Source organism: Manis pentadactyla, chromosome 2 (genome assembly GCF_030020395.1).
Source record: "Manis pentadactyla isolate mManPen7 chromosome 2, mManPen7.hap1, whole genome shotgun sequence".
Taxonomy (NCBI): Eukaryota; Metazoa; Chordata; class Mammalia; order Pholidota; family Manidae; genus Manis; species Manis pentadactyla.
In genome coordinates this window covers 169,582,616-169,590,847 of record NC_080020.1, presented here as the reverse complement: position 1 = coordinate 169,590,847, position 8,232 = coordinate 169,582,616, and positions in this window count along the sequence as shown.

Here is an 8,232-nt window from a genome sequence, read left to right as displayed (position 1 = left end):
CCACCCACCCTCCCCAACCCCTTCCCTTTGGCACCTGCTAGTCCCTTATTAGAGTCTGTGAGTCTGTTGTTGTCTTGTTCCTGAAGTTTTGCTTCATTGTTATACTCTACAAATGAGGGAAATAATTTGGTACTTGTCTTTCTCCACCTGGCTTATTTCACTGAGCATAATACCCTGCAACTCCATCCATGTTGTTGCAAATGGCAGGATTTGCTTTCTTCTTATGGCTGAATAGTATTCCATTGTGTGTACATACAACATCTTCTTTATCCATTTATCTTCTGATGGATACTTAGGTTGCTTCCATATCTTGGCTATTGTAAATAGTGCTGCAATAAATATAGAGGTACATATGTCTTTTTGAATCTGAGGAATTACACTTTTTGGGTAAATTCCTAGAAGTGGAATTCCTGGGTCAAATGGTATTTCTATTTTGAGTTTTTAAAGGAACCTCCATATTGCTTTCCACAATGCTTGAACTAATTTACATTCCCACCAGCAGTGTAGGAGGGTTCCCCTTTCTCCACAATCTCACCAACACTTGTTGTTTGTCTTTTGGATGGTGGTGATCCTTACTGTTGTGGGGTGATATCTCATTGTGGTTTTAATTTGCATTTCTCTGATAACTAGCAATGTGGAGCATCTTTTATTGTGTCTGTTAACAGGCCACCTGAATTTCTTCTTTGGAGAACTGTCTGTTCAGCTCCTCTGCCCATTTTTTAATTGGATTATTTGCTTTTTGTTTGTTGACGTGCATGAGCTCTTTATATATTTTGGATGTCAACCCTTTATCGGATCTGTCATTTATGAATATATTCTCCCATACTGTAGGGTACCTTTTTGTTCTATTGATGGTGTCCTTTACTGTACAGAAGCTTTTCAGCATGATATAGTCCCACTTGTTCATTTTTGCTTTTGTTTCCCTTGCCCGGGGAGGTATGTTCATGAAGAAGTCGCTCATGTTTATGTCCAAGAGATTTCTGCCTATGTTTTTTTCTAAGAGTTTTATGGTTTCACGACTTACATTCAGGTCTTTGATCCATTTCAAATATACTTTTGTGTATGGGGTTAGACAGTGATCCAGTTTCATTCTCTTACATGTAGCTGTCCAGTTTTGCCAGGACCATCTGTCTGGCAATAATTGACCATATATGTTTGGGTTAATGTCTGGACTCCCTATCCTGTTCCACTGGTCTGTGGCTCTGTTCTTGTGCCAGTACCAAATTGTCTTGATTACTGTGGCTTTGTAGTAGAGCTTGAAGTTAGGGAGCATAATCTCCCAGGCTTTGTTATTTGAAATACTACACATTCATTAAAATTCATATAACATGCTTCCTTCTATATAAAACACTACCCTACATAGTCAACCAAAATTAACCCCTATTTTTCCTTCTTATATTTCAAAATAATTTGTACATCTTTTATAATATGTATCACTTTTATGCATATATATATTATAAGTACTAATATTTATTGCTTATCTTCAAAAAGCAAATTAGGAAATACTTGAGGGGTTGGGAATTTATCTTGTATTTCTCCCCATAATCTGTATCAGTAAGTTTCATGAAAAAATATTATTCTATGTAATATATGATATGCCTGTAACTTACCTATTGTACTTATTAGATACACATTCTTTTTTAAAAAATATGAGACATAAATTACTTTTAAATATTATGTTGTGCTTCTCTCAGAATATATCCTATGGGCTAAAACCAAAACTTTTACATATTTAAACATATTTCAGTGCTGTTTTTATGGTCAATAACCACAGAATAGTTTTTACCATTTCATGTAATTAAAAAAATCAAAAGGAGAATAATATTTCATGACATAGAAAATTATATGAAATTAAAATCTGTGTCCATAAATAAAGTTGTGTTGGAACATAGCCATAACAGTGGCTATGCATTATTTATGGCTGTTTTCATGCCACAGTGCAGAGCTGAGTAGTTTGGGTGGCAGGCCTAAAATATTTACTCTCTGGACTTCTATCGAAAGTTTGCCAACCACCATCCAAAAGTATCCACATTTCCCTGTCAAATTAAATACTCATTTTATACTAAATAACATAAGAGGCTTATTTATTGATGTGCACAAAAAGGAAAATACAGCTGTAGCACCAGTCAGCCTGTACTCCTCCTCCTGCCATGCATACTTGGTCTTAGCATGGAATATTCTCCCAGATCTGTTTTCCTCTTTGACTGAATAGGCTGATGCCGGATACTATGTGTACAGTCTGAACCCAAGCAGGGATCTGTCGGTATTACACACAGAACTACAGGGACAGCAGAAGGAATAGGTATGAGATTCAGGATATCACAAGTTAATGGATTATGATAATGTCAAATGTGCTGTTAAGCTTATGAGAACACAGACATATTAAACATTTACTTCCAAATGTTATCCACTTGACACATGTAAGGGGCTTTTCATTAGTTCTCCTGTTCCAGGGATTAGAAGTAGTGTTTCTCTTTCATTTACTAATACATGTTTAAAGGGAGAGGGTCCAGTTACAATTTACTCACCTAATGTATCATCGAGGGACCCATATAATGCCATAACATCTTCTAAGTCATGTTGATTAGTTCAATTGTATTTTTCAACTCACAATATATTTTGTATGAAATTCTACATACTGTGCAAAGTATAAACACTGAAGCCATAACCTCATCTGAACTTTTCCAAAGGGGAGAAAAACTATAGCAGCATTTAATTTTTAAAAAAGGAAAGAAAAATTATTGGACATATTACAACCAAATCTACTGTTTAATCCCAACTTCTATAGTTAATGGGAAACAAAAAATTAAAACATAATTTCTGCTTTTTTCTATAAGATAACTAAAATGTATTGATATAGAAAATTCTTCATTATGCTGACAGAAATAAGCCAGACTCAGAAAGACAAATTCTGCATAATGCCACTTATATGCAGAATCTAAAAAGGCTGAACCCATAGAACCAGAGGGTAGAATGCTGTGTTGCCAGGTGCTGGGGGATCAGAGGATTGCATCAAAGGATGCAAATTTATGAATTCCAAGATGAATACATTCTGGGAATCCAAGGTACAACATGGTGACTGTAGTTAGTAATAATGTACTGCATACTTCAAATTTGCTAAGAGAGTTGATCTTAAGTGTTATCATCATAAAAAATGGTAACTGTGAGGTGATGTACTTGTTCACTTAATTGTGGTCATTTTTTTACAATGTATGTGTATACTAAATCATCAGATTGTACATTTTTTTAAAAATCCCATCATAGAACAACAAATATTTTATATTTTATATAAGTCAATTATAACTCATTAAAGCTGGAAAAAATTCTTCATGATTTACTGTTATATGAAAAAGTCAAGTCCCAAGGCTATGTACAATACAATCTTTTTACATTAAAATAAGAAAATTATGTGTTCATATTTATTTTTTGCCATAGATATATATATATATATACACATACATACACACACAGAAATACATATATACCCGGACAATTTTAATCAGAGCAGATTTTTTTTACAAAATGGGATCAGATATATATGACTATTGAAACATTCATAGGCTGTAACACAGACTGTGGTTATAATTTTGGTATTTGGAACATAGAAATCTTTAGCATCACAAGCATAAAACTGTGAAGGTCTTTATACAGACCATCACTCATCCAAATTGCAATGACTGCAACATCTCAGCATAATTAAAACTTGGTAATGATGGTTTGCAGACTGGGTCAACTTGAATCGAATAGAAGTCAGTGGGCTAGTGTGTTTGAGGTGCTAGATAGCCATGCATTGAAGGATGTTAGAGAGAAGAGCCAGCACCTATTCACTGACGGACAGAAATTTCAAGCCCTCCATATTGATGACTAAATACATTTCAACATGCTTGCTAAAGATTACAGTCTTTTAATTTCATTAAAAGAAAGTAGGAGTGTCATGATGGAAAATTTTAACTAAGAAACTACATATTGTATTCAGGGAACAACACATTTAATCCAGCATTTAATTAAAGAAGGAAGTATTCATGCCATACTAAGTTGCCATCTTTAAGGTTTCAAATTATAGTACCTTTGTTTCTCTATTGAGGGAATTGTTAAAAATCTTAATCAGCTCCCCAAAATTTATTGGCAACTTGGACTCACTGACTTGAAGCCCCTGTGTGACCTGCAATCATTTACAGCATATTCTCAGTAATCAGCCGCTAAAGATTTCTGGATCCAACATGAGCAGATGAAAATTCAATGCATCATACTAACAGTATGACCATAGCTTAAAGAAAATTCATGAAGATTAATACGGCACTGACAAATGCTGCAGATGGAATTACCCTCCACATGCAGCCAAAGATTAAACATTCACTACTTAACAGAGAAGTTAAAGGCACAATTAATCTTTTAACTAATAGACCAATGAGAAGTGGGCAACCATATCAGTTCATATGAGAACCGTACTTAATTTTCAACCTCATCTTTGGCTTAAATGGATTTAGGATATTTCTCCTTAAATGACGATTATTTAAAACATATAATATTCTATGCTAAGAAAAATATGCAATGGATTTTCCTGCTTATTTAAATTAAAGTAAGCTATTCAAGCAGTACTTCCCCCCTCCCTTTAGAAAATCAATGAAAAAAAATATCATATTAAATATTTCTAGCTTTTCTTGGTCTGTGTGTCCTCATTTTGCTTCTTGGACAGAAATTTTTAACTCTGCTAGAAAGAGCATAAGGAAAGCTTGCAAAATATTTTCTTAGCATAATGGAAAGAACACATAAATTTAGAGGAAAATCAGCATAGTCCCACAGAGAATTTCAAAATTTAGTGTACATAAGAATCATCTGGAGAGCTTGTTAAACAGACTTTTTTGGCTTCAACCCCACAGATTCTGTTACAGGAGGTTGGGGGTGAGGCATGAAACTCCTCATTCCTAACAACCAAGCAGATGCTGCTGCTGCTGCTGGCCCACGAGCCATGCAACCTCTGGAGACCATAGCTCTTCTACTCACTAGCTTTGTAATTCTAGGGAAGTTCCTCAACTCCTTAGCCTCTCAAAGATTTCCTCATTTGTGGAAAAAAAAAAGAGACAACAGCATGGACCTTACATGGTAACTGAAATGAAATGGGCTTTAATAACATTAGTTTTCTTCCTCTCTCTCTCTCTCTCTCCCATTTACCTACCATCTATCTACCTATGTCTATATCTCTTTTATTTTTTTCTTAAAGTTCTGGTTATTTCATTGGCACTCCTATGAGAACCTTGGTATGTTTATTATTAACAAGAATTGAGTAGTATCAAGGCCCTCATGATATTCCACAGTCGTCCACTTCCACACTTGTGCCTCCCTAGCTATGTAACTAGACATTTCAAAGAATTAATCCTCATGATTTGTGAGTTTTCTTAGGCCTGATGGCCAGAAATTTATAGAATATTAAAATACATGTGTCTAAGTAGAGAACCAGGAACATTATAGACACTTAGTAAATGTTGGTAAAAGGAAGAGAGGGCGAGAGATTGCGTAATTCTTTAATTCTCTCTCCAAAAAGGATGGTTTATGACCATTTGCACAGTTTCCAGCACAAAGAAGATATCCATTGGTATTTGTAGAAACAGACTTTTTTTTAAAGCAAAATTGTATATGTAACCCAGTATGTACAGTATAAGAAATCCAAACTGATCTGAGCAAAGATGGGGTAGAATAGGTGGTGAATTCTCGGTTCTGTCTACTGAGCTCTGGATTGAAAAGCTTTGGCTTTGTTTTTGATGTTCATTGATGGTTCTTCCAACTTTAGCATTCTTTGAAGGGAGCTAGCATCCACTTCCTTAGCATGTTAGTGATGTCTTCATCCTCAAAAATAATATAAGGGGTGAAACAGGCAAATGAACAAGAACAATGGGTTCCATTATACTAGGTGCTGGACCAAATGCAATTTCTAAGTATAGAGGAAAAAAGTACCTAAGAAACAAGGCACAGGGCTGGGGGGCTTAGGGAAATACGTAAAGCTTTGTGTGGGCCAACACCCTGCACACAGTGCTAGGCCACTTCAGGCCTGCAATTGCAAAACACAAATACATTTTGCCCTGAGTTAGTGATTGCAACTGGAAAATGAGGCACAACTTAGCAGTTAAGTAAATAAATTGTATGATCCAAAGGACAGGTGTGCATCCTTTCTGTCATTAATATTTGCTTGGCCTTGAGAAAAATATTTAAATTGCTCTTTAGCCTGACAAGCAGTAAATGCAGTATATCCATCCATTCTCTCACCTTACATCACAGTTTTATCATGACTCAGTCTTGTTTTATTTATTATAATGTCCCCATTCCCCACTCCAATTGCCCTGTGCAAACATCCTAATATATTTAATATAATTAATTTATAATAAGCTTTTGTAAAATGTACATTAGAGAATCATATACATGTATTTTCATTTAACATGAATGATTTTGCCTAAAATCTCATCCTGTTTCTTAAAAAGAAAAGTATCTCTATTGTTCTTAGGTCTATTTACATTGCCATGCACCTAACTGCTGCTTAACATTCCATAGAATATATCTTCCATATTCCACTTAATCAAACTCTAATGATACTCTATCAATTGCCTCCAACTCCCCATTTCGACAGACAAAACTCTAATACACGTATCTGTGTATGTTTCCTTTTAGATTCTTGTGTGCAGATGGGATTATTGGGTCAAAAGAGTGTCCATATATTTAATTTGATTCAGGACTGCCATGTCCCCTGGATGTGCCTTGCCTGAAAACTCCTCTATCCATGCCCCCACCACTGGTGCTGTGCAAATTTTCACTCAGTGCCAGACTGACTGGTAGAGTGTGATACTGAGTTATTACTTTAATTTACTTGTCTTTAACTACTAATGAATTTAAACATCTCTTCATATACTTGAAGGTCCTTTGGGGTTTCTTTTTATTACCTGCTCAGTCACAGGTCAGACTGCAGAAGAACATGTGGGATACAAGAGATCATTCTGGCCATCTTTGGAAAATATTCTACTAAAATAATCTTTGGAATTATTCACCTTTCCCCACTGATATATTCTCTTCTTCCCTCTCTCCCTCATGCTTTCTCTCTGTCTCACTCTCTCTCTCTCTCTGCTCAGTTATAATCCAAATTCTAATACAGACATTGATCTATTACTGTCTTTCTAGTCCTTTCAATTTGACAGGCAGTCTTTGCCCTCTTTGCTAACTTCTTGTTTTTAAAAGTTGGAATGAAGTGGTATTTTATAATACTGACTCATCCCATAAAAATTATAAAGTGATTCATTTAGTTTCAGGTGTACTTGCATGTTTATTATCTGAAGAGATCTTCTGTATTATTTTAAGGGCTTTATGTCTTTGTTGCTATGACAAAAAAACACCTTTATTTGTAATTAAATTTTTTCTTTGCTATAATTGATTTTGTAAACATATCTTTTATCTGGGAACTTTACTAAACTCTTTCATAAGTGCTAATGGTTTGATGCTTCTATTTTTTTCTGCAAGATATACATATTAAATGCAAATAATGGCAGTTTCTTTCAATTCTGACATTTTTAATATTATTTTATTTTCTTACAGCATCAGACAGAACTGACCATATGTTAAGTCATAGTGGCAATAGTTGGCACCATTCTCTTGTTGTAATCCCAAGGTTTGCCCTAATGTCATTTGTTAAGTACATAGCAGTTATCAAGTCAGTAATATTTCCCTTAAAGTGATATCAGCAATATGGCTGATTAAGATGTTCCTCAATATACTATCCCCAGCAACAATTTGGCATCCATCCACTGGCAAAAGTGTCTTTGTGGGAGCCAAGAGAGTCAGCCATACACTAGGAGACCCAGGGGGAATCTTTCCCACCTGTGCATCAAGCAATAGGCATACAGGACCCAGTGTCAGATGTGGACCCTACAGAGCCCCATGAATCAGCTCTGGGTCCTCTCATCTTTGGGGGCCACTAGAGAACACTGTCTTAAACAATCACCCATGGACAAGAGAGCCTTTGTAGAAATCCAGCTTTCCAGCAAGGAAGTTTCATCAAACCATTAGAGAGAGGAAAAAAAATATATATATATATATATATATAGGTTTGGATGCATTGTAGTGGTTAAAGGAACAGTGTTTTAGCCACTTCACCCCTTCCCCAAGGCAGTATAGCTAAATGCCAAGTAAGAACTTCCCGACCTGCAATTTCTCCCACAGAGGAAAGTGAGAGGGTTTGAGTAAGTGCCGGGC